The sequence below is a fragment of the Siniperca chuatsi genome, linkage group LG4 (assembly GCF_020085105.1).
Source record: "Siniperca chuatsi isolate FFG_IHB_CAS linkage group LG4, ASM2008510v1, whole genome shotgun sequence".
In the NCBI taxonomy this organism is placed as follows: Eukaryota; Metazoa; Chordata; class Actinopteri; order Centrarchiformes; family Sinipercidae; genus Siniperca; species Siniperca chuatsi.
Genome location: NC_058045.1, coordinates 16,315,013 through 16,342,922, shown reverse-complemented (window position 1 = coordinate 16,342,922; position 27,910 = coordinate 16,315,013). Strand labels below are relative to the sequence as shown.

Sequence of the window (27,910 nt, the reverse complement as noted above, 5' to 3'; positions counted from 1 at the left end):
GAGCAGAGCTACCACTGATCCCATAAACATCTATTAATTAAGATAAACTGCATGTAAAGACACTGTGGGAAGTACTGTGTGTCAGTAAGTAGCAAAAGTGGCACTATTCTCCAAAAGCCTAATTATCTCCCAAAATGTGAGGACTGCTATAGACAGACAGATGAGAGTTGTTGGCCACGACCCCTTATAAATGCAATGCAGCAATTTGTATTCACCATGAACAGATTTATTCGGTACATTTCAGAAAATCCTGTGAATGACTGCTCAACCGGCCCTCACCTCATACATTTTGGAAGAACATTGGACTCAGTAATATAATTTAAATCTTGCAATGCAAAAATCAAATGTCTTACAATTTGTTCAGTGGTTTAGTCCTACAAAGGACTTTTCCCAAGAAGACATTTTGATTAGTCATAGTAGGAAAAGCACAGGTGTTACTAATAACATTAATGATGGCTCTGTTCTGTTCAAGTGTCCCTGTAAGCCATGACAGTGTGACAGTGAGCCAGCATGCACAATACCAGGACCCTGAAACTGAAGCAGCTAAATGTAATTCAACCATTATTCCTTTTATTATTTCACCTGTGTTTTTCTACTGTCTCAAAATGTCTGTGACATAAGACATAATCCTTTGTTCATACTGTACGTCTGTTTCAACCAGTGTTTTAGTGTCTATATCATGATCTGTTTTTGTGGCAGCATTTTACTCTCTCCATCTACATCTTCCACTAAAGTATAATTTCCTCATATTATATTTCAACAGTAGAATTAACATAAACATTGCAAGTCGACACTGTACAGTAAGCCATTTACTTTGACATATCATACTATATATGTCTCAAAAAGTGAAGCCTATAGCAACCTGAACTGTGGTCTATGTTACAGTAAATTGCAATGCGTTGTATGTGCTGTTAACTTTGTATATTAAAATGACTCAAAAGATAAACACTGAATTCAGTGAATGGAATGAATCACCTGCTTTAATGAAACAGGACGTGTTCAGCTGGAAGCAAAGAAAAAGAAAATAAAGCAGAAAAGCACCCTCCTCTCAGTTCCAGGAATTAATCTGACAGTGTACTGTTATTAGTTAGATACTCTTCATCTCAGCCAACTGCTGCCAAGATGTTGTCCTGAAGGGGGGGCTAAACAGACGACAATGTTGACATCACTAATGACAACAGTTGTGATGCTATGATAGATTATTCTGGTCAGATGCATTATTAAGATGACTGGCTTGTCCTGCTGCAACCAATCACATGCTGGCATTATGCTCAGACAGACTGATTGCATTTAACAGCCATTAAATCATCTTAATTACGGCCTGGCATGACGCACAGTGGCATGACACTACAAACAGCTCTAACTCTGCTCTCATTCTCTTTAGACACACTACAGCGGGGTGAGGAGCTGATTAAATAGGATTTCAGTCTTTTCCAGCCGCATTTTCCAGCTCAGTTCCTCTACTTTAATTTCTTACAGTACATACCTGTCGCCGCCTAATAACAAATAAGGCAGACCCTTACAAGGAAGATAAGATCATGAACTGTAGCTTCTGCCGCACCACCTGAGTGTGCTTGATAGTGTAGCCAAAGGCAGCGATTCCATCAGGTGCTGCAGTGGAGAAGACTCTATACTTTGGCAAAGGTTGAGAGGATATACGATGGGCCGACAAGCAGCATGTCCTGTCTCTCTCTTGCACACACACCTGCTCATCAGCTATTTTAATCCCTTCAGTATGTTAAATGAACACACATGCCTGCATATGCACTACCATGCACGTCCTTATGTGAATGCACACAGAAACACACACACAATAATTGAGTCCTGGTTGATTACAGTGTGCTGAATGTGGCAGAGGTGGTAGTTGTCGGTCTTTGTCCTGCTTTGAGGTAGCGGCATCGCTGGAGTTGTGGGTGGGCTTGCAAGATTGTCATTCTTGGCAGATGGTAATTTGGGGTTGAGTCTGTGGTTAGTATTGGGGTAAGGATGTAAGTTATGGCTGGTGCTGGTTTGACTAGGCAGAAGTCAGCAGTAGGGAAGCAGTAGCTCAGGCCCTCTCTGACAGTCTACTGCAGCTCTGTGGTTTCCACCTCTTGTCACTCTTTCCTTTCTTCATTCTTCCTGTTTTAGTTTGTGTTCGCAGGGTTTGCAGGAAAAAGGAAAATGAGAATGACATAGAACAAATAATACGGGATACTGAGAGGCGGACAGAGAGTGAGACAGAGGGGTAGAGAGGAGGGAACAGGACAGGGCAGGAACTAGGGAGAGGCAGTGTTTGAAGTTAAACAAAACTGGTCCGTATCCTGAGGAAGTGACTGTTGCCAAAGACAGGGATAAAGACAGGACTGTTCCTCATGGTCTGTGAGTGCACATGATTACATGTGTACTCTGTGTGTGTGTGTGTGTGTGTGTGTGTGTGTGTGTGTGTGTGTGTGTCTGTGTGCTCACGTGCATTTGAGTCTTTCTGTTTGATAATACTACCACCCTACAACCCAAACCCCATATTTCTGCATGCAGCCATGGTTAATTTTCACTTGTCATGCTTCCCTTCACCGGCGCATCGCATCGTGCTCTCTGCTTAGCCCTACACTCAGCCCTAAGGGTAATAAATTAAGCTCTCTATAGGTCTGCATTCACTGCTCGTCTGCTCAAAGCCCAGAGGGGTGTTTTCTTTTTCCTGAGTGCATAAATGAGGAGTTGATTGGGTGCTAACAAGAAGCACTTTATGGATTTCAGATAACATCGCTGTGCCTAAGCAATAGTAGTTCAGGGTCTCCAGGGTCATATTAGTTTGAATAATTTCAGATGGCGTGTGTGTGGGAGTTCTCTTGTACTTCTTTCTCTGTGAGGACCATTTTTAGTTGTTGAGAGTGAGGGAATTTTTGGAAAATGAGGATTTTGGCCGGTCTTCACTTCTTCAAAAGGCTGTTTGAGGATTAAGACTTGGTTTTGGTTTTAAGATTAGAATTAGGTTTAGGTTAAGGTAAGGCCAGAGGTTTGGGTTAGGTATGTAGTTGTGAGGTTAAGGTTAGCATTGAGGGCTAGGGAATGGGTGACGTCAACAAGGGTCCTCACTTTCTTTTCCTTTTCTGTGCTTATTCTTGGAGGTAACACAAATACAGTATGTTACATCATCCAAGCGTATCATTTTTTTTTTCTCTTATGTGCGTTATTATGCTTTGCTTATCATTGTGTATTATGTTGGTTGTTTAAAAATATAAAAGGAAAAAAGAACAAGGGTCCTCTGTAGTATAGCAACGTGTGTGTTGGTGTGTCTGAATGGTAGTATAAGGTCAGGGAGTTCAAGGCATTCCTCTCCTGTGCACCCTAACAAGTTGAATGAGCTCAAATGTAAATGCATGCTTGTGGTTTGAGGTGTATTTGCATTCGTGTGTATGTATACAAATACTTATGGCGGGACACTGAGGGTGTGCAGAGTGGTATTAGCTTTGCTGTAATGACACACAGCGGTGGAATACCACAGCCACCCAGACAAAACTTGCCCAGTGTAGCTGCTCGGGGCACATCACACTCAGAGATTACACATTAGTGTGAGTGTGGTTGTGGGGTGTGTATGCACTCCCACCTCAGTCTACTGTAGTCTAGACGGTCTAACAGCCCCGTTGTGGAATAGCTAATCAACACAGCTGATGAAGCGGTGGAAATAAAAGAGAGCAGAGAGGATAAAGGTCACACAGGAGATTTAAGAATGAGAGACAAAAACAAAACTCCTGAAAGAAAGAGCTGTGGCGAGGCAAATGAGGCATGCAACGACTGGCTACATTATGTATGCGCTAACGATTATCTGTCTTGGAATGATTATCAACTTCCCTGTAGATATTCAAATAAGGATCAGTGCGGTTTGGGTATGATGTGAGTGGTGAAACTGGCAAGATGGCTGTCCAACAGGACGTGACTTTCAAAAAACCAGCAAAAACATTTTACAACTGAATTAAAGGGCTTTGGGCTTCTCAGCAGATAGCATGATGAATATGCCTTAGGCCAACTGCCAATCAGTATTGACTCTCCTCCCTCTTGTTCTGAAAAGTCCTTTGTTTTCTGGGAGCTGTAAGACCAACTTCATGCAGGTTTTGGAGGGCTTTCAAACAATGCTTGACAGGCTAGATAAGAGGAAAATGATTTCTCAAAACCACATCTGATAGTGGAATGCACATCTGTTTAATAGCAGGAATATTGCATGTGTAATGTGTTTGTGTGTATGCATACTATATGTATGACTGTATTTCTCTCTCTCTGCCTCTGTAATGTGTCTGTGTGGGCAACCATATAAGAGCTATCTTGGGTTTAACCTTTCTCTCAACATGTTTTTTCCTCTCTGTAGAGGCTTAACTGCCTGTTGTGACTCAGAGACTTGGAGAGGATGATAGATAATGTCCTGTGTGTTTAGTAATTACGCAGTCCATCCAAACTGTTGCTCATTCATAGAAAAGTTGCTGTTCAACCAACTTCTTGGTTTGCATGTTTAATCTTCTCGGGCACATATTTATGGGCACAGACATTTTCTTTGGCACTGGAGAACTATAATGTTTTTAGTGTGTGTGTGTGTTTTGTTCAGGAAATAACTTTTCATTCTCATGCGCCCTCAGAGATTCATCTGTTTTGCTATTTGTCTGACAGACACAAGAGCTCTGCCTGATTATCTGGCTCATATGGAGAGCTCAGCTGTTCAGGAGCTGAGTGTAAATCAGTTACACACACCTGTTTGGATGCATGAATGTCTACTTATGTCTTGGGGAATGGTTAGTACAGAGATAGATAGACAATGACATCGAGGGACTGACCGGTGACGAATAGACAACATCAGTATTTTTGTTTTGGTGTGTGCCTGGCTGGAGCAGTAGTGAAGTCTGGTTTTTACTCTGTGTTTTCTTGATTTTGGCTTTGTGGGTTGTGTGTTTGTGTCTGGACAACAGCAGGGCCCAGAGGCTTGAGCGTGATAGAGAGGTTAACCAAAGCATAGCCAGGGGGCTGGAGTCTGAGTTTGTGGACTAGAGTGTTTTGATGGTTTGTGTTATCTGGACTGAGAGCACGAAAGCTCACAAGATGCAGCCAGGGCCCTTGGGGGCTGAGAGATGTGTGTGCTGTGAGGCCTGTTTTCTTATATATATGATAAGTGTCATGGACAGTTAAAAGGTGTTGGGGAGCTCCAGAAGAACATAAAAACTCAGAAAACATTAACGAATGCTGTCCTGGAACTGTTTCGATTTCCGTATGTTTTTGCTCTGTGCATTAAGCAAAAACACAACGCAACAGACATGCAGTGGTGTTAATATGCGTAGGAAGGCAAGGGCATCAGACTGTCTGAATTATAGGTATAATGAGATGTGTGTGTTAAGGTTTCCAGAAAGAATACTGGAACAAGTTGAGAATGGCATCAATGGTCCATGCATCTGATTCCATTGGTCCACATGGGGTGCTAATGCAACAGAAAGGTCATGGCTAGATCATGCTGATGGAAAACCTGTAGACCATTAAAACCCTGCAATTCTCCAGACAGCGGTGAGTCACTGGTGGTTCAAGGTTAACAGTAACCATTCCTCTTGAGTCAAACATATCTGGCTTTGCTTGGGTGAGAGTTTTGTTAATTGTGTGATATATTTGTTCGGAAAGTCTGTAAAATGTGTGGTAGTTTGTGTCTTTTGATATGTGCCTTTGTATACATGTTGTTTTGGTGATTCATCATTGCTCATGGCAATGACAAATGGACATTTGTTTTTGATGCTGTATTTAACAGGGAAAGGCACAGATTATACAGGTTCTGCTTTCTGCTCTGGATGAGAGAACAGAGGGAGGGTGGGACTGACAAACTGGAAAGCAGAATGAGAAGTGGGGACATCTGGTGTGGTTGTTTATTTACCCAGTGAGGAAGTGACAAAACAGTTTTCTTTCATCTGTTGGCTCTCCTGGTTTATTTGTTCAATCAATACTTTAGTTCCATTCCTCTTTCTTTGTACCACTGTTTTCCTTTCTCCATTCCAGTTTGTTTTTGTAATGACAGTTGGAACCTAAATAAAGATGCTGCACATACTTAAGGAAACAGCATATAGTGTCAGACTTCTGGGATACTGTAACACAGGGCTGATACCTTCTAATGAATCACTTCATATTAGAGATGAATCATTGACCTGAAACATTTTCCGGATGAATTATGTGAAAGAGACAAAATTACTGAATCATCCAGTGAATTATTGTGGTGAAGATGTGGTGTTCACAGTAGGTGAACCTTTATCTTTGATGACCCTGATTCACTTGCTAAATCATGTCAGCAAGTGAGTAAACATTTTCCTCATTTAATCATTACCAAATCCTTACCTAAGCCATTATCACATTTTTAGTTGCCTAACTTTAAAGGTAGAATGAGTAGGACTTTCCTAAAAAACAATGTACAGACTCATACAAAAATAATTCCTCTCAATCATCACTTATGACCCACCAAGTATGTGGTGGTGTCTGTATCTGCAGAGACCCTGCCCTCTGCCTGTATTTTCTTATTAGTTTGCTGTTTTCGGAACGTTTCTGGGCGTCAACCTTTGTGTAGTGGTGTGTAGCCTTCAGCCAATAACAGCTCGCAGGCTGTGAGGTGGGAACCGTTTTCTGAACTGTCTCTGGTGTCTGTTTGACTGAGGGCGGGGCTGAGCTACACAAACAGGCAGCGCAGAGAGGCCACAGGACAGGATCAAGCGTGCGGTTCGGCTGCATTCACACAAAATCCTTCCAGCAGGGTTGTGTAGAAGTGTGCGGAGGTGTCGACATGCTCATTTTTGCTTTAGAATGTAACCGCTGTGAAACAATGTTATTTCTCTGTTTCACTGCTTTGTTCTCGCTAACGCCGCTCCCTCTGGTCATTCACTCTCTAGCTCCCTTGACCACTGCTGCTCTCGCTCTCTTGCTTGGTCTTTGAGCCGGGAAGGAGGGGCCAACTTTGAATGGTGTGTTTGCAAACAGCAACCGACAAATCCTTCTCAGTCTACCTTTAAAGTATGGAGCTATAGCCGGGAGGTTATTAGCGTAGCTTAGGATAAATGCTGGAAGCAGGGGGAAACAGCTAGCCTGGTGCTCTGCAAAGTGCTCTGCAGAAATACACCTAATACCAACTCTGAATTCCGTGATTAATATGACATATTTCATTTGTTTAAACCGCACACAAACAGAAATGTAAAAATAATAATTGGTTGTTTAATAGGGACTTAATAATTAAAGTAATTAAACTTTTCAATCTCAATCACGGAAAAGAAGGTGAATAAAGGTCTTTCACAAAACCTTGAACTATGCTATACTATAATGAGTCTATACATTGTTTTTTAAGGAAAATCCTGCTTATTCTGCCTTTAACTCTAGTGTAGTTACCTAAACCAGCAGCTCCAAACCTGGGGGTTGCAACCCCCTAAGGGAGCACATGATAAATCTGAGGGGTCTGTCTGGGTTTGTGATGAAGGGAACATCACTCTTCATTTGAACTGCTCACAACTCATAGACCAACCAGAGATGAGGGGTCACAAGTAGACATTGGTTGGCTATCAAAGGTCATAAGGTTTATGAACCACTGACTTAATCCTTAAGGCCCTTATATACAGTACTCCAAAACGGACAAGGATGTGGACAGCAGGGCAAACAGCAGACACACGTGGTTCTGTTTATACTACATTGTGTGTCTGCATAGGCGTGTCCACACATGTGTGCACATGCAGTCATATATTTTGGGCTGCACATGGACATCTGCGCAGACCCCAGCGCACATGGGAAGATGACAATATTTAGAATAATTTAAGCCTCACCTTAACCTAAAATGTTTTTTTTTACCTACCTACAGTGTTGTAGTCAAGATCACCTAAACCGAGACCAAGTCATGACCAAGACCAGAGTGTATCGAGACCGAGATAAGACTAAGACCTTGAGGTGTTGAGAGGGCGAGACCGAGTCAAGACCAAGACCAAGCAGAAACGTTACTTAGGAACAACAATTTGTCATCACATGCTCTGTCCCCTCAATTTCTCACAAAGTTAACACTGCATTAGCTAGCATTACATCCCTCAATATATGTTAACTAAATTAGGTAGCTTGCACACCTAGCTAGGTGGCAAATAGCTGGCAAGCAGCTAAAACTAGCACCCTGAAACATACAGTATATGCATACCGTAACATTTCACTTAATAGCCTGGGCTTTTGTTTGCTTCAATCACTGAACTCAACCTGCCTATATTTGGGACAGGCGTCTATGGGACAGGCCTTTAAAGGGATAGTTTAGGTATTTTGAAGTGGGGTTGTATGAGGTACTTACAGTTGATGGCAGTCAGCTCGCCCACAGTTTGGAGAAGCAGCAAGGAGTCCCGACAGGGAAGCAGAGCAATGCACTGCTGTGGACGGGGGCAGCAGAATTTTTTTTTTGCCACGTAAAAAGGCCCACCTCAAAAAAAATCAATATCAGTTTAAGTGTAAGCTATATTAAGAATATTTTCACCGCTTTACCTTGCTGTCAGACAGCCCTTTTCTTTGGCACTAACCGTAGAACTCACATATTCCTACACATAAGCCCAACTGCGTCGCGTGCTGTATTATGGCACAGATCAGCTGTTTGGGTCAGAAAGTTGGGAGATCAGACTGAAATCAAACTTCAGTTTCTAAAGATTTCAAGGATGTTGTGTGCTTGTGTGCTTGTGTGTTTATCTTTTAAATTTCTTTTGGACACTGTTTTGCAGATGAACTCTTTATGGTTTAGGTAGCCAATTTTTATTACAGAAGATTTGGCTGACATCTCCCACACAGCTGCAGCTTCTTCTCGTGTCTCCCGCATTCACTTTCTTGGATAGTGTGAGAAGAGGGGCGGGGAGGGGTGACAGCCGTTAACAGTAACAAAAATGTGAAATTAGAAATGAGTCAAGTTATTGGTTACATTTGAAGCAGGAAGTTTCACATCCAATCACAGTAATGATGTTAATGATATCCCCTCAGTTGTGGTCCTGACTGGTCTTGAAATAAAATCCAGAGTCCTCTTTGAGACAAGACTGAGTAAAAATGTGGTCGATTCCGAGACGAGACCGAGATCTTCAAAAAGTGGTTTTGAGACCGGTCTCGAGACCAAGATCGATCTCGAGTACTACAACACTGCCTACTGTAATCTTAAAGTGCCAAAGTCTGGTTCCTGACCTCTAAATTGTCGCCCACATCTCCGATTTGTTTAGCGATTCAAATAGGTCTGTTATAGACCTATTTCATAGTAGACATTTTGGCATGTCATAGCAGGAAAAGTACAGGTGTAATTGATAACATTAAAAGGGACTGCATTCCATTTAGGTGAGTTATTTCCAGTGTCCTGGTATTGTGCATGCTGGCTCACTGGCAAGGCTTACTGGGGCACTTGATGGAACTGAGCAATTTGTTAAAAAAAGTTGTTTCACGCTGCTTTCAAGTTGCTTTTCCTGCTATGACAAGTCAAAATGTCTGTCATGAAAAAGTTCGATTGTTCCCATTGGCTTGTGTTTTCCCTGGTTGGAGAAACAGTTGATCAATCAGAGCGTAGTAGATGGGATAAGAGTGGGGACGTCTTCCTCTTACATAGTTAAGTATGTTCCTAGAAAAATGGTGACAAGCCTAGATGAGATCGACGTAGCTGTACAACTTGTAGGTCCACGTACAGAAATAACAATTCTTAAATGAACATATTTTTTTGATCAACGTGAAAAAGTGAACTGCTTCTAGCAACCGCTACCACAGCCTTGGTGTTGACTGACAAGACATGGATGGAAGTAGGGGTGGGTGATGGCCAAAATCTTCTATCACTATGTAATTTTATATCACGGTCACGGTATATATCACGATACAGTAATTGTTCTGTAAATTCAATTAAGAAATGGTTTAAAATAACCATACCGTACTTCATCACATTGATTATTTTCTTCTTTTATTTGGAACTACAAACAAACACAACACCTCCTGCCCTGTATTTACAAATCTCCTCCTTCATGTTTTCTTGTCACTCTCTTCTTCTGCGGCAGTTGGAAAACCAGCTTAGAGGTGCATTGCCACCACCAACTGTCACTCTCATGTCACGTGAGAACATGATAAACAGTCCTGCTGCCCAAATCACGTTACCTTGTGAGGCAGGTGGAATTGCGAGATCTCACCAGAATCGCAATATCACGTGAGAGTCCAGCTCTGATTTGCTACATAGCCTGCCCCGAATATATAGTAGAGACACTAAGGGATAGCTCCCGCGGTGGAAACGGTATTGCCAAATCTCTACTGGTGAACACATTTCTACCGTTGCGTGTAGTCATATCGCCCAACCCTAGATGGAAGGATGGATATGTCACTCACTACTGATTGGTTAGGGCAAAGCAAAATAAAATAACCCTCTCCCAACAGGACACGGCTAACATGAAAACATTGTTCTGCTGAATAAATCCCAAAAGTAAATGGCAATTCAGTAGGCTATGATTATTATGCTGCTGTAATCTTTTCACTTGACAAAAATGTGAAAATTGCATGTTCAATTTATGCTATAGGCTTTTTTTGCTGCAGACATTTTGAGTCATAGTGGGAAATGTACTGGTGGAACTAAAAATTTTAATGATGGCCCTATTCCATTGTTGTGTCCCGGTTAGCCATGTCAGTGATCCAGCATGCACAGATCCAGGGCCCTGACATTGCCACACCTAAATGGAGTAGAGCCATTATTAATGTTATTTGTTACACCTGTGCTTTTCCTGCTATGGCATGTCAGAATGTCTCCTATGAAAAAGGCATTAAGTCACATAATCCTGTTGCAGTGGAAAACCTAATGTTGGTATAATGTCTCTCTGCAACATGAAATATGAGTTTCATATATCATGGCCTTTTCAGAATGAGAGTGACTGTGTTTCCACACAGAATCATAAATCTAGTACAAAAAATGGGACAAAGAAGAGTAATTAGACTCTTCTGAATAGAGTGGTTATCCAAATCTTCTTCGCATGATATCAGCTGAGAGAAAAACGTGTGCAGCTGCTACACAGCCTGTTGATCTATATTTTTTTGCCTGGGTTCCACATCTTTGTGCTGAACCGTGAACTCTGAGATTCCCCCAGCTCTCACACTAACTGTTTAGATTGAGTGTAGCACTATTTGGCCTTCACAATGCAGCCGCACTCCTGCAGGTCTTTCCCCTGCCGAATTCATTGAGAAATGTTTACCTTGACACTCTAACATCCTGGGGTGGTCCCAGAGCACAAGGTTAATGGGCATAAGTTGCATAAAGTGCTCAGCTGTGTGTATACTCAGATGTAAACTCAAAAACACAGAAGTGCAGAGCGTTTGTGATATCAAATTGATACACCAGAAAATCCTGTACATGTGCAAAAACAAAAACAGAAAACCATGGTTGAATTTAAAATTACAGTTTGGCACTGTTTTTATCTTCCACTGTAAAGTCATATGGAACATTTGGTATGTGACACAATATGTGACACAGATGTTGGACATCTCTTTTCGAACATGAACAAAACAAGTACTTATGTCTTATCGTTTGAGTGTTTGGCTTGTATTTCTGAGAACCTTAATTTACTCTTCATACAGGATAATCATTTTTATACATGATCAATCTATACGTGATTTCAGCTTGTAATTAAAACAATAATCAATGTCTCATTGCTCGTTTCTGGTTTATTTGCGCTATGATTTCAGTTGTGTACACTGATTTTTATGGGATATAATTCTGCGCTTGTACAACAGGCTACTTTTTAAAACCTCTTTAAGCTTGTCTTCTTGTTAATATTTATGCTCTTATAAAAAGCAAGAACAGTATATATGACCTGGCGGAGAGTCAGTTCTATCTTTCTAAAGGACAATTAAATAGGACACAAACTGTAGCTTATGTCAACCTTTTACCTGGGAACTTTCCATATTGTGGTCTCTCTTAGCACGCACATGTGCTTTTGAACCATTTGTAATAACAGTTTCTGAATTCTTTTACAGCAGGAATGATCATAAAGGTCTTTAGTTGCGCTTTCAAGTCTAGTTTAGGCTCACATGGTGCATTTAATGGATGGATAGGGTTGTACTCTATTTTTTAGGAGATAAATACCTTGTGGCTTCTTTGTGAGGAGTCAGTGGCAGTAGGTTTCCTTGGTTCATGTCTGAGATAAAATATGTCTGTATGTATGCACATTTGCATCTCAGGCTTTGATGTTTTTTCGAAATCTGTGTGAATGCCTCCTCCCAGACAGTTTGGTCTTAGTAAAACTAAATTATCCCGTGTTGGTGGATGACCCACTCTTTGGTGAGTCTCATGGGGGGTGATGTAGTTGTGTGAGTCATGGGAATGAACGTGGTGCGATGCCAAATCTTAATCAGCAATCGCTGATAAAAAGAGTCTGTTATTCTCTGCAGGGTTGCTGAGCTCACCTACACCCACCAATGAAATATGAATTATATTACCATAGCCAATACACACATACATATACACATGGCTGGTAAAAATAATCAATCTTGCAAGTTCCCAGAGATACAACACACATCAATACATTACTCACAGTCCTCTCTCTGCTAACATCTTTTGTTCTTTGGGTTTTTGTCTTTTATTCTCTTTGACTCTGTTCAGGTTGATGCCACATGTGCATTGGCAGAGCTTTGAACTGTGTAGGATTAAGCGTGTCTGTCTGTCTGGATTCATCTGAAAACAGGACACGGTGCTGCTGGGGTATCTGAGTCTTTCTGCTCTTTGGTCAAAAGCTGTTTTTCCACCCACAATGTTCATGCAAATAAAAATATCTTCAGTAAAAAAAAACATGAATGGAGTTAAAACATTTTGATAACCCTACCACTAGGGGTGAGCTAGTACACCATTATCTGTATCTGTAACTGTTCAACCAACTAAATTATCTGTGTTCGTAGCTGTACTCGGAATGGGTGGGGCTTAAACCGGACGTGGGTGTGACTAACCGGAAGTTGTTAATTTAAGCCTGAAATTGATATGGATTGATCAGAAGTTGGTATATTTATTAGAAAACTATTTACAGAAAAGCTTCTGAATTGAGCTTCAGAGCAATGTTTTTGATCACAAGAGTATCTGTACCGGATACTCTTTTCAGCCGAGTACTCGCTCAACCCTAATTTCCACACAATGAAGAATCAAAGCAGCTCTTGAGTTTTTCTGGTGATAGTAATGGAAAAACAGTGGTGAAGTTGATTATGAGTTAGCAATATTTCTCACATCATCCCAGATATGCCCACCATGCTGTTAAAATGCCAGATGGTATTACAGCACTGCATGCACTGTTTATGAGGCACTGTTGTGCATCACTCTGAACATTACAATATTTCTAAATGTATTGCTTTATTTTTGTCATCAGACAGCATGGAAGGTTGACAACAAAGGTTGCCGGCTCTAATCAAACCGGTATAACTGGTACCGTTATATGGCATGCGCTATAACCATTCAGCTACCAAATTGCTCTGGAAACACCCCTAATTTGTGGTATATTTCTTGCAACACCTTAAAATGTTTGCATGAATTTAGTTTTACTGTTAAAAAACTGTAGCTCTAAGTCTGTTTCTCTTTTGCATACTTCATAGACTAGAAATAGATGAAAAAGGTGTACCATTTCCATTCACTTATATATATATAGCAGTTTCCCTGTCCTTTAACCAAGATACCAGGTTTAGGCAAACAGAAATATAGTTCAATCCAAGCGTCTTTGTTTAATTCTTTCCAGGAGGTGAAAGAAGGCCTGTGGTGGTAAACTTCTCATAGTTTTAGAAAGAATAAACAGTAAACATAGTGAAGAAATAAATAAAACTGTAATAAAAACACTATAGAGGAAGTTTTAATTATGCGCTGGTTGTTATTTTTTATTTCCAGTTGAAAGTGGAAAACTGCTCCAATATCAAAGGCAATCACAAAGGAAAACAAATATATAGAGTTCACAAAATAACCTCAGAAATACCCTGATTCCTTTTCCAAGACCACAGATTGACATTTTATGAACCGTATTTACCAAAATCTACTCTCTCTTTTGTTCATAGGTGGCATTTCCTTTGACACAAAGGCTGAATGACAAATGACACCATCATCAGTAAGTACAACACACCTGGTCTAATCCTTTTAAGTTTATAACTACTGGTTATAAACTCACAAAGAAACAGTACACACAACATGACAATAGGAGGAACAGTGTGACACAGGCCTTCGTATAGAATAGTGTGGCATATGTTTTTGAGATTCCCCAGTGTTTGATATAAAAATTTCTCCCATGGGTGAAAATCAGTCTGCATCTTTTCTTCTACCTCTCCCACACGTTAACGCCCATCCCTGACCAAAGCCAATAGGGGATAATGCATGGTTGACACTTTGCCCTTCCCCGTTAGATGTAAATCTTGTTTTTCTCTGCTGACCACCACGCTCCCAGGAAAAGACAACAGTCTACCAAATGACACGGTTGTAGACTTCCGATTACAGCCCTGTCACTTACTCTACTGACGTGTAAACACATGATGGAGAGACAGACAGACTGAGAGAGAGAGACGTGATGGGGTGCGTGGGCTTCTTTTTGTTTTTCCTCCAGATGTCAGACCTTTGGTTAGAAGGGCTAACATAAAACAGTTTAACCAACATGATGGCTTTAGTTAAGCTGTCTCACTGCACAAGCCCTTTGGCTTTGAGGGGGCTGAGTGAACATAAAACAATACACAAAAGTCATTTCATTGTCAAGATGTCTCTATATTTCACTTCTTTTTATTTTTTATTTTTTTGTCTTGTTAAAAGCAGCAGCAGCAGCGTCTATAGCTGTAATCTGTAAACATTTTGATCCCTGTGTCACTTTGTCACATTTTATCATACATTCTTAGTCACATATACTACAGTACCTCCTTCAAAAGATGTTTAAATGAGTTTTAAATTATATATTTCTGAATTATGGCAATCCAAATGATTATTACAATAGTTTCAGCCATCCACTGCATCTTTGTGATCCTGTGGCCTGTGAGAAGACAGTCCTAGCGCTGGCTTCATCTTGGCCTCCTGACCAAAAGTGTGATAATTTTAGACTTAAGTCTCTCACATGGTCTGGAGCAAGGACGGCATTTGGAAATAAACTTGGAATTTAGCTTAATTGCAGTTTACAGATTTAGGAGGGGCAGTGTTCTCTTCTTTATTTTCTTGCATAAATAGAGAGTGACTGGAGGCCAAAGACATGAGGTTTCAAAGCCACAAAAGAGGTTAAAGAACGTCAGAGGCAGTGAGGACACTTTTGAGCCTGGCTCCTTAGCTCTCCCTAAGGTTTAGCCATGCTCTGCCCCTAATGTGAGATCCTTCTCCCCACTCACCAAAATACATCCATCAGATTTATTATTCTACCCAGGCCATTAGGTCTCTGCAGTAAAACTCGACTGTTAGTTTTTAACTGCTTTATGAACAGCCAAGTCACAAGGTTTGCTTTTTTCAGATGCTAATTTTTGTTGTAGGTGGTGTAGGAGGTTTCAGCTGGGAATATTCCCCATTTTTGTTCAGCTGGATGATTCGTCCTCAGAGGTCCTCAAACCTTGACAGCTTCTCTGCACACAGTGTTTGGATCCAGATATTTCCCATTACCTCATTACCATTATGTGTAGAAACTGACTCCCTTACCTGATACAGATATTTGTCCTGTTTCTTCATATCTGTGTGATGAAATAGTGATAAACATAAATAACATTTGAGGCTCTGTTGAATGGTGTGACAGCGCAGTTTGATTTATAGCTTATGAAAATGATATCATGGAATTGTTGCCGGGATTTAGCAAACAGGTGGAAATGTAATGGATGCGTTTCATGTGGGGTACCAGGGGACGGGACATAAACTGTGAACCAGTTCAACAGATTAAGAGTCTCCTCACTGTCTCTCTTGCTGCGTGGTCTCTGGGTGTGAGTATCTGGGCCTTCCTCATGGTCAAGGTTGCTGGGATGATAGAGATTAGATCAAGATGAATCTAATATTAAAATACAGTGCATATGTACCCTTGTCTTAATGCAAACCTTTACAGATGCAAACACACACATAAATACATATGCACACTTGCATGTATGCACACACATTGTGCATGTTGGAAAGAATGCCTTGTGTGCAGCTAAGATAAAAGCCATATTTTGGAGACAAATTATGAGAAAAATGGCCGTTAATAGCGTGCTCTGCTGGAAAATATGCCATCCAAACTGCAGTATGTCCACATTAGCTAGAAGCCATCACTGCCCCAGACCTGGAAAAGTAGTCACTTCAAAGAGGAGGTAGATCAAACTCAAGAAAACAAGACCTCGACATGGGGCATACATCACTGGAGAAAATGGGCTGGTAGACGGGTATGTGGGTGATGAAGGGAAGAATAAGTAAGATTCAAGGAATGGGACCTTAGATCTTGAGATAGGATGAGCATGTAAGCTTTTGAATAGTCCCCAAGGATAAGCGTAAGACAGTGTGTGATTTGGGGCTGAGTGATTTAGGAAAGAAATGTTGAGTGACGGGGGCCTATGGAAAAATGTGTTTAGTACAAAAACAGGAAGAAGGGAGGAAGGATGGAAAGAATGAATAGTCACTAGAAATTATTCATTTCACTGGTGGCTGATAATATGTCGGGGTAAAAGTTCATGGCTGGATTAGTACATTTGATTGAATGCTTTGAGCATAAATCATTGAGTGGTGTGAATAAAGTAATATTGTACAAATGCAGGTGTGAATGAGTCATTATAGCTGTTCTCTCCAGTATGAATTATTCTTTGTAAGTGTCAATATTTGCACACATTTTTAAATTTTCCTAGTTCTTTAATGGCTGATACTGATTTATAATTCACTCTGTTTATCTGCAGCTTGTCGCTCAAACTCAGATTTGGCTGAAACTTAAAGGGAAGTAGGAGAATTAACAGCTTGTTCTGTTGTTTTTTTAAACACCAATTTCTTTGCTTCAATTAATTGATTATTTTCACAAGAAAAAAAGGACCAATACATAACCACTCCTTTCTCCATTTAATAGGCAGATAACACTTGGAATTACAAGTCTCTGTGCTATGATGCATTTTTCATACTCAACTAATTTACTATATAGATTTACGTTCACTGGCAGTGTCATTAACTGTCTGTAACTATTTACAGACTGTATGTAACCATTTGCCTACCAAGGCGCTCCACCATTTCAGTATTTAACCAAAACCCTGATCTTTCCCTAACCTTGATCAAATGTTCCAAACCTTAAACATACCTTAACCATACTTCACTTCCCTAACCTGCATACCTAAATATAGCCATAACAAGAGTGAGTCTGCACCCATGCTAGCAGTTAACATAGGCATGCTAACACATTCACAATGACAATACTAATGTGCTGATGTTTTGCAGGTTGGAGGATGTTTGCCATCTTCACCATCTTAGTTTAGCATTTTAGCATGCAGACTTTTTTCGTTTAAACACACAGCTGAGGCTGATGGGACTGTTATTTGTTTTGTGGGCATTTGGTCATAAACCAAAGTATTACACATACATTTAGAAAAGTTAAGGGATCATCAAAGTCATCCCCTTAAGATATTTCACTCGATCGGTAATGTGAACCACATGGTGACACAAGAGAGAAAGTCAGGGGATCACCAAAGTCATTCATCAGGATTCCTCCTCTGAGGACTATGCATGTTTGTACATGGAAATCCATCTTATAAGCGTTTTCTTGCTGGTGGTGGACCCTTCGACTGACATTGCAAAGAGCCACACCTCTAGTGTGTCTAAAAACAAAAAACCTAGATCATTAATTGATAGGACCAGATGCTGTAGGAAAAACAAATTAAAAGTGTTTGCAGTGAACTTTTTTAGTTGCATTCAATATAAACATTTTGTCTGTATTTTGATAAAAATATAATCCAGGTAGCATTACATCCAAAACATATTAGCCAATGTATTCAGTTGTAAATGAACGTAATTGGTTTAAAACACATTTGGATCATTAAAAACAGCCATAGAGAAAATTACACTCTGCTTCTCTCTACCTGCACCTGTCATTAGGCCTTTGTAACACTTTGTGCTGTCAGTTTACATTCTAATCCTTACCTGTCTTTGTTTTTGACATCTGCAATCTTGCCGAAGGATTGGTGTGAGCCAGATTTGATACTGTGTTTGTTCTTCCCGTTCACTAATCCCCCCACTCCCCTCCCCCCACCCCACCCCCCACCCTTCCATGAGAACATGCTGGGTGATTGACAGGCTAGAGTGATTCTTGGGGTCATGAGGCGTTCAGACCTGAGGGTAGAATCCAGTTTCATGACCGGACATGCTGACACTACAATCTAAAGTTTGCTAGTGACAGACAAGTGGTTTACTAATGTAGGATGGGTGGGGATCTCTGACCCAGATCACACTGTGGATGACATAAGAATTCATGATGAATCAGTCAGTTACACTTTCCCTTTTCTGAACTGTGGCACAGAGATGAATACATCATCATCAATACATCTTTTTTTCCACAAGCTCACTGAATGCAAGAGAAACCAGGCTAGTGTTTTTTTTATCATTGAAATAGAGCTTTATAAGGTTAGTATTCAGCCATATGTGAACATAAATCCAGCTATATGGTTGTGTTTGCAATATCCTCGCAAGCTATATATGTTTAAAAGGAAGCCCAACCCATGTTTTAAACACTGTTGTAGGCTAACTGAGGAGTGTGTATTCCAGCGATGACCCCTCCGGCTCAGAGCAGAAAGTGAACTCATGCATAGTTTTAAACCATGGGTTAACCTTTAGCTATAAACTTAAACAGGTAAATTATATGTCGCCAAAATTACAACCTTTATGCAGCTTTGATTTTACAAACTGCAAGATGACCACGGTGAGTAATACAACAATGAAAGCTGCATTCCAGTGAGCTGAATGTAACTCTGGATTCATAGTACATTTGAAGAGGGATATAATGACCACCTAGAAATATATTATTGACTTGGTGCCATGTTGTTTAGATATTTGAATGAATGTCATGTAGCCTATGCTATATAAGGCTTGAAGTCAGTATAAGCCCCTGCAAGACAGTAACCTTAAAACCTACTGTAGTCCCTTAATCCTAACCCTTCATTGCAAATGTTTAACCACTGAAAATATCATTGTAGTACTTACGTCTATTCTTAGTAAGAGAGCTCTAATATAAAGCTGTAGATAAGGTTTAGACAAACATCATGACTGTCAGTTTCATATTTCTGGCCAATAGAGACCTTTCAGGATTTTATTAGAACTGAAGTAGATTATCTTGGTTCACCGGCTTCCCACTTAACACTTGTTTACAGTACAGACAGAGATATAGCAGGCCTTCGAAATGATGTATTAAAAGCAATTTTATGACATTGACATTTTGACTGTGTGTCAACAAGGTCTTAACGTTTTGTCAGCTTAAACAATATATGTGACATCCTTTCTTATCTTCATTATTTATTTAGTTTATTACTGGAGTTGATAATTTGACGTTTTGATTTAGGAAACAATATTGTGGCCAAAAGCAAATTTGCTGGTCTGCGAACAGCTTTTGTTTTAAAAATGTATTAAAAAGTAGAATGTCAAATTTGTAAAATATTTGATTGGATAACTCCCAATGACCCAGCACTTACTTTGTACAGTGTAGAAGTGTAAAAAGTACTGAAATATCCTACTCAAGCAGAAGTACTGTTACTTGCCTGAAATTGTACTAAAGTAAAAGTAAAAGTATTTGTGTAAAAAAATGACTCAAGTAAAAGTAAAAAGTAGCTCACTTAAAAAGTGCTCAAAGTAAAAGTTACTTAGTAGTAACTTCCCCTCGTTGATTTTCATAATAAACACATTTCAGTTAATTAAAGGCAAGGACAGCCCATTTGCCCACTTTGGCTGAGCTGCCTCTCTGGAGGAAAAAAGAGTTCTATTTATGCTGTACGAGTAGCCCATAAGTGCAAATAACGAATATTTCAATTAATGATAAATACACAGAATATTATATCTGTGCATAGTATTGTGAATGAGTGTCATCTTTAACATAATGCTAAAGAGAGTGCTTTTCTGTAGGGGTCTAACCCCAAAAGCTCCAGTTCAGAGAGCATTGGAGAGACTGGTGATCAAGTAAAATACTTCTAATAGCTATAGTGAAATGTGGGATGGTAAGGCCAGAAAATATTTTCATGAAATCCTATATGACATTTTGTAATTGTTCTGCATGCATTCTAGTACATATTTTTACATACAAAACTAGATATAGCCTACTCCAGTCTAATTCCTGGGCTTCACCAGGAAGCATTGAGTCAAGTCACTGTCAGCATCACGTCCATGAAAATTCAACTGGCTACACTTAAGTGTTCAGTTGGCTTAGTGTCTTTTTTGCAGTGAGAAATGAAAGTTGACATTTCAGCTGGACGTTCAGAATTGAAATGATTAGAATTGTTGATCCGGCAAACTATATATAAACTACTTGTTATTTTAAATAGGTAGTTCTACCATGCCCAAGCAATTTTGAATGGAAAATGCAGTGGACAATGGTATTCTTTACAATTCTAAATTGTATGTATGACTGTAAAGTGTCTTTGTGACAAATGCTTTGTTAAAGCGCTATAGAAATCAAATGGAATTGGATTAAAAACAAATGATAGCATTTTGCCTGCCATGTGTTTATATAAATATAATAAAAATCTACTCAATTACAGTACTGTGAGTACTTGTAATTCATTACTTCCTCCTCTGGTACTGTGCTTAGATTACTGGCTTTAAAAAACATACTTTCGAGCCCATAGCTACTGTCTTGCCCCCACACTCTACACGTTATCAACTGCAAATGCGTTTATTTTGGGTCTTTGGTCACTGATTGGGATTACACAATGCTATTTGAAAAGTTACGTTTTTATTTGTAAGCAATTAGTTGTGTTGTGAGTTCTCAGATTTATGGACAGAGACTTGTTGCATATGAAATGTTTATTCGCAGGGGGGCTGGAGCCAATTCCAGTTGACATTGAGCAAGAGGCGGGGTACACCCTGGACAGGTCGCCAGTCACTCACAGGGCTGACACATAGAGACGGACAACCCTTCACACATTCAAACCTACGGGCAATTTAGAGTTGCCAATTAACCTAACCTGCATGTCTTTCAGACTGTGGGAGGAAGCTGGAGCCCCCAGAGAAAACACACACAGAAAAGATTTAAGTTTAAAATGTTTCCACTCTCTATCACCGCTTATACTATCAGTTACCATGACTTTCAAACCCTCTTTGGTCAGTTTCCCCTTTCCTTGCTGTCACTCATCTCAGATGAAACTATACTAATGATACCATCAACCCCAAGCTAGGACTTGTTGAGATATCCCTCTTTAACACAGAGTGTAACCCCTAGTCACTCCATATTGCTTCCAGGGAGAAATGAGATCATCACCACTTGCTGTACATATTCAGGGACATACATGTAGACACACAACCACAGATACTGTACACACAAACACACACAGACACACACACACACACACACACACTTACAAACACAGTTATCCACACTGGCTCTTTGCACTGTTCACTGGCTCTTTGTACTGTCCACACCTCCAATACTATGTAAAAGAGTGTGTTCAAATTATGTTTGCAAATGATCTCTCACCCTCTTAACAATTTCCCCTCAAGCGCTATAATGACAGTACATTATTCAACCCACAAAGAAGCTGAAGATAGTTTTTTTAAGAAAACCATAGAGAAGCAAATTAGGAAAAAGAAATCCTTTGGTTTTTGCAAAATGTGATGGACCTGAGCAAAAAGATGACACAGCGAATGTTCTGAACAAGACTAAGGGGGATATATACCAAGGATTTGCGGCACTTTTTTAGGTGCTAAACATTCAAATTGCATCTGTTCTAATTTACCAAAAGTTTTACGCAGATAAAATGGAAGAATAGCAGCACCGCTGAAAATTGCGTGTCTGGTTATTTTGTTGGTCTCTTCTGTACACACAACATCTATTACATGTCTGTCCGTCCTGGGAAAGGGATCCCTCCTCTTCCTGAGGTTTCTTCCGTTTTTTTCCCTGTTTTTTTTTGGGGGGGTGAGTTTTTCCTTATCGAAATTGTGGGTCTAAGGACAGAGGTATGCTGTACAGATTGTAAAGCCCCCCTGATGCAAATTGTGATTTGGGATCTTCCATCCATCCATCCATTTTCTACCGCTTGGTCCCGTTAGGGGTCGCGGGTGACTGGAGCCTATCCCAGTGACTTTGGGCCTTAGGCAGGGTACACCCTGGACAGTGGCCAACTCGTCGCAGGGCTAACACAGACACAGACAAGGACAGACAACCATTCACTCTCACATTCATTCAATACGGGCAATTTAGAGTTATCAATTAACCTACACATGCATGTCTTTGGACGGTGGGAGGAAGCCGGAGAACCCGGAGAGAACCCACGGTAACACGGGGAGGACATGCAGACTCCACCCAGAGAGATTGTGTGATGTTGGTCTGGTCCGGGAATCGAACCCACGAACCCACGATCTCCTTATTGGGAGGCAGGAGTATTTTAAAGCATTCCTGAAATGCAAATTATGGGAGGAGGGAATGAAAATCTGTACAAATAGCCGCTGCACCTGATTTACTACCCCTGACTGACCACTGCAGCAGAAGGAACTGCGTCTGAAATTTAACATCTGGTAAAAGCAGGTCTAAAATGTGCAGCAATGTTTAATTGTACAGACAAGGAGGATGAGAGACTATAGCCAGGTCGAAACACTGAGTGAAAGACAAAGAAAGAGAAACGCAAATTAAAAGATGCATTAAAGAAGTTACTTTAACGTATTTGCTAATAAACACTAAACACAAAGTGCAGCTGAAGCTGATGGGAGCTGATTAGTTTTGCAGTTATTTGGTCATAAACCAAAGTTTTGGAGAGATTAATATTTTGAGCTACTGGTGGCGCTTGAGGAAAACTCAGAGGATCACCGAAATCATTAGAATTCATGAGGTTGGGAACCACGAATATCTGTACAAAATTTTGTGCCATTCCATCGCGTAGATGTTGAGCTATTTCACTGTATAAGTGAAAACTTTGATCTGCTAGTGGCGCTAGAGATGTTCAGTACATGTATGAATGATTCTTTGACAATCTTCAAATTGAACTTACTATACTATACTATAATATCACCATATTCACTGGCGGAATCAGTAGCTTTTAGCAGTAGAACTCCACTTACTGGTGGCTGCACAGTACATTACTTTCTCATTAAAAACATATTAGAAGACCATTAAAGCCACAGAAACAATCATGATGCAATAACTCATCAATAATAGGCTGCTGAGCTATTAACCTTATGTGCAGTGCTTTATTAGGCTAGTTTTGTACTGAACTGAGCATAACAGCTTGGACTAGCAATAGCACACTGAATGTACTATTAAAGAACGTACTAAACACAGTCTGACGTCGTGGTGATCTGGACAGTGATGCGTTCATTTACTGACTCACATACTGAAGTGCGTAACAGTGATGTGATCATTTAGCTTAGACACTATAGTCACTGTCTACGAAGATCAAATGGGCTTTATCACTTTCTCACATTCATTTATTCAGATGCACCAGTCTGATGTTGAAATCATTCTCAAACCTAATATATGCAGAAAATGTCTTTTTTTCAGTATCACGTCAGCAAATTTAAACAAATGATTGTTTCTTGACTCATTTATCCAAATAGTTGTCATTATTAGCAACTACACCCTCACTGCTACTTCCCAACAATTAAACAAGTCCCATAAAAGACCAGAAGGGAGGTGTTTCACACAAATAAGCCAAGTGTCAGTCATTTCTGTATTCTCTGTTGTGTTGTATGTCCACAGTATTGTGCCATGAACTCAGTACCATTATATAACCACAGATGGTTCTCTGGCGCCTCTGCTCATCTGTAACATATTCATGGGTCCAGCCGGCATACACACCAGAGCATGCCGATGGGCCTTTGATCTCTTTCCCCTCCTGGGCCTCCTCAAAAGGGTGAGCCTCCTCAAGCTTGTCCAGCGTGGATACATCTAGCTAGATCTTCTCCAGGTCTGATGAGGAATGGAACACTACTGATCTAATTCACTGCATCTATGCAAACAATATGTCAACCCAAGGATAAGCTATGGCACTCATGTGGGCTTCTCAGGTAGAGCTGCAAGCATCCATAAGCACTTGTGCGCTGCAGGTTCAGGTATTGTCTCCCTCTGTAGGCCCCCAGTCCTAAGGAATGCCAGTGGCTACCAGTTCCAGACAGCCTTTCACATTTGGACTCCCAGTAATTCACTCCAAAGGCAGAGGAGCCCTTATATCTGTGGCATGTGCTACACTGCGCATACTCCGATGTTTAAGCAAGTTGTTATTGGGGTTTAGCTATTGCCTAAGGTGGGCCTTAATCATAATTTAGCTGTGTTGATAGATGTTTACATAAAATACCTGCCAAGTGGTAGATGTTTTATATGGAGCCAGTACACTGCAATGTGGCACCATACAAACTCTAAAAATATGCAGTGGATTATCGTGTGTGTATATACATCTGTGTCTGTTTATATGTGTGTGCATATGTCGATATATGTGTGTGCATATGTATCTGTGTATGTGATGTAAGGACAGTAAAATATCGTGTTGCCTTTACTCTGTTATGTTCTTGTCGTGAGTCTCAGTGAGAGGAGGTTGGCTTGACTCTCTTGTTTTGGATAATTGTACGCTGCCGAGGTCTGTGGTCCCCCTTCTCTGTCTCCCTGTGGCCTAGGCTGCAAGAGCCATATTTAGGCTGCACGTCCTCCTCATCCTATCCTGTCTCATCCCCATCCTGTCCGACACACCCCCACAACGCAGTAGGGGGCAGATAAAGGGACAGCAAGTGGTCCAGAGGCCAGACTCTAGGTTCCTTAGGAAACTGTGCTAAGTTACTGAAAGACTTGTCTTCACTTCTCAGTACTGTTCTGGACCTTTGTTTTGGACCTGTTTTGTGGACAAGTTGCATGGTTCGGTTACATAAATGTTTTTTAGGAAATTTATGAAACCAAAAATATTTGAAACTGTGCTGTAGCTGTACTAGTGTTATTTTATTTTTGCAGGTTGTGCTCTACTTTTCTGTGGTTTTATAGGGCATTGCAGCGTGTTTATGAAATGAGAGTATGTCGTACTTTAGATGGTGCAACTTGAGTGCAACTTGCGCTATGTACTTGTTTAGAATTTCCATTTCATGAAAATCATGAACTGGGATTGTATCATTTGGAATATTTAAGACAATATTATTAATGTATAGTTAATACCGAGTGTTCCGACCGAAAATAGCACTGAGAAAAAAAAAAGAGAAATGCAAGGCTGCATTTGTGGGCGAGTGTTGCTTCAGGTACCAGTGAGACAATGAAATACAATCCAGGAAGGCTGGTTTGAGTTGTAGATCCATAGCTATGAAGGCTTATCAGACCCTAAAACACTGCATAGCAAACAATAATACTATGAGGATGGACAATTCTGGAAAGTTATTACGGCAGCAATCATTTTATCCTCCATAGCAACAGTTGCCAGATAGATAGATAGATATTTATTTTTCCCCGGGGGAAATTCACATACCACAGTAGCAGTACACGAACAAATTACATGGTACAAAGAATAGTGCAAAAACAAATGTCACACAAGTACTAACATAAAAGTAAAAAAGAAAAAAGTATGCCCTTTTAAGCTTGTGCATGCACACAACAAGTGCAGTAAGGTGTGTAAAATGGATACAATAATAAGTTATAAGTTAAATTAAACTCTGTAACGAAAGCGTTTACCCTCGGGGATCAATAAAGTATTTCTGATTCTGATTCTGAAGTTAAAAGGTGTATTGCACTGTTCCAGAAGTTACAGAAAATGTAATTGTAAGTCCAGTTAGTGAGTCCAGTAAGACCTCAGCAGCCTCCCAGTCTACTGATGTCCACACCGCGACAGAGTGGGGATGAGCTGAACAGTTTGATAGAACCGGAAAGAATGATCTCATATGCTATTCGGTGGAACACCTTGGTGGTCTTTGGCTGACGACGCTTCTCCTCTCAACCGGCATGACGTGGAGGGGGTGGGAGACGTTGTTCAGGATGCCAACCAACTTGGACAGCATCCTCTTCTCCGTCACCGACTCCAGAGAGTCCAGCTCAACTCCTACTCCAATCACTGAGCCGGTCTTTCTAACTCGCTTATTGAGTTTGTTAGCGTCTCTAGTCCTCATGCTCCGGCCCCAGCACACGTTGCAGTCATTTGTACAAACAACATACTTTTCAAACAAACTTTTTGTCTTTGTCCAAAATGCAGGTAAAACATTCTCTTATACAAGAGATCTGTATTTTTTTCACCTATTGTCTTACTCTTCATTCTTGTCATCGGCATTAGCATAAGTAAAAGTGGCCAAGGGAATTTTGATTACAATGGCGACCATGGCTACTATACTTCCCCATAGGTTGTCTCTTTTTTATCACATTTTTCTATTTCTATCATAAATATAGTGAGCATGTGTGTATTACTGAAGATCCATGGAAGATGGGTCTTTCTATTTATTTGATGATAACTTCTAAGATATATATCTATTCAGAAGCACAAAGCTCTAGCTTCAAGGAATGGGGCTATTTGGAAAAGGAAGACCTGTTTGTACTTCTAATATTTTACTCACTGTTCTCTTGACACTGCTGTGCTTTTTTCAGGACATTCATGAGTCATAAAGATATTTATTGAAGTCACTGTTTATGAACTGTCAGTCAAGTGAAGTTGTGACTAAACTATAGGTACCAAAATCTGTAAGTGGTATACATACAGTAGATTCTTGTGGGGCCACAATTTGATGTGTGCTGTAGTGTGATCATGCGTGGTTCTCTCAGGCCACAGCCTGCATCAACTCGTGTATGCCTTTCTCCTGCGGCGAATGATAGTATGAGCAGGTGTTACTGCAAACAAAGGCCCATAGGAGAACTCTTGATTTCTCTGGCTCAACGTCTCTTTTTCTTTTCTCTCACTCGCTCTCTCCTTCTCTCTTACATATGCACTTTCACACAAACACTCCTTCGCCTTCTCTTTGCCTTTCAGTTTAGTCACCCAGCAAAGAATTTATCACTGCTGGGCTTGGACTCCAGTCATTATCTGCTGAAATCACCCATGTAACGTACATGCATGTTTTATAGCTAGAGAGCCACTTTTCTATTTTTCTTTACCTATAGACTTTATCAGGTATTACTTTTAGTAATTCATTATTCTGTGACCATTTTTCTTTTCCTCTATTTAAGTGAGCCCTGTGACCCAGTTAGCTTTTTGAGTATATCCTAATCTGACAGTAGTGTACCTGTATGAATTGATTGGTTTATATGGTTCACTGTGAGTATAGGGCACATAATAAGGTCAAAATCATTATCTAACCTTCAGACTTTTATCCATAGAAGCTCCTGCCTGTGGTTTGTGTTATTTAGGGTGTGAAGAATGACAGAGCAGGTGTTCATCAGTATTAGACTGGAAGAGATGCTGCCAGACAAGTAGGTACTTTAGACACCATTAGACCTAGAAGATCTGGATATTATGTGCGTTTTTGAGGACTGGGGAGGTGACTTTCAGGAGAAAAGAGACAAATGTCAACTCAAATGTGGCTCGAACTTGGGGGTTAAAATCACTGACATATTTCAAGGCACAAGCCAGACTGATTCATTTTCCAGTGATTTTACTTCATCGCTTTTAGAGGAATTTATTTCTGCCCTGTGCCAATGTACCTCAAACCTTACTGGTGATGACTAAATTATTCTAGTTGTTGTGAATGTTTCCAAACCTCAGCTCCATGAAATAAAAACCCACCATTTTCCTCATTTTCTAATCACCACCGTCATCTTTTATATTCCTTGTCATGCCCCCTGTAGATGCCTGTAATTCCTACTCTTAACTGGAATTGGGATGCAGAGTTTCCAGTGAGTGTCAGCGTGTGTGT

General features: G+C 40.4%; 1 protein-coding gene across 1 annotated transcript in view; it reads left to right on the top strand.

The window, feature by feature from the left end:
• LOC122874522 (zinc finger protein 469) overlaps positions 1–27,910 on the top strand; it is a 208,160-nt gene that overhangs the window by 106,478 nt on the left and 73,772 nt on the right. The window contains exon 7 of the mRNA XM_044192508.1: positions 14,020–14,069. The gene's annotated coding sequence lies outside the window, so the exon portion shown is untranslated. The remainder of the gene's footprint in view (positions 1–14,019; positions 14,070–27,910) is intronic.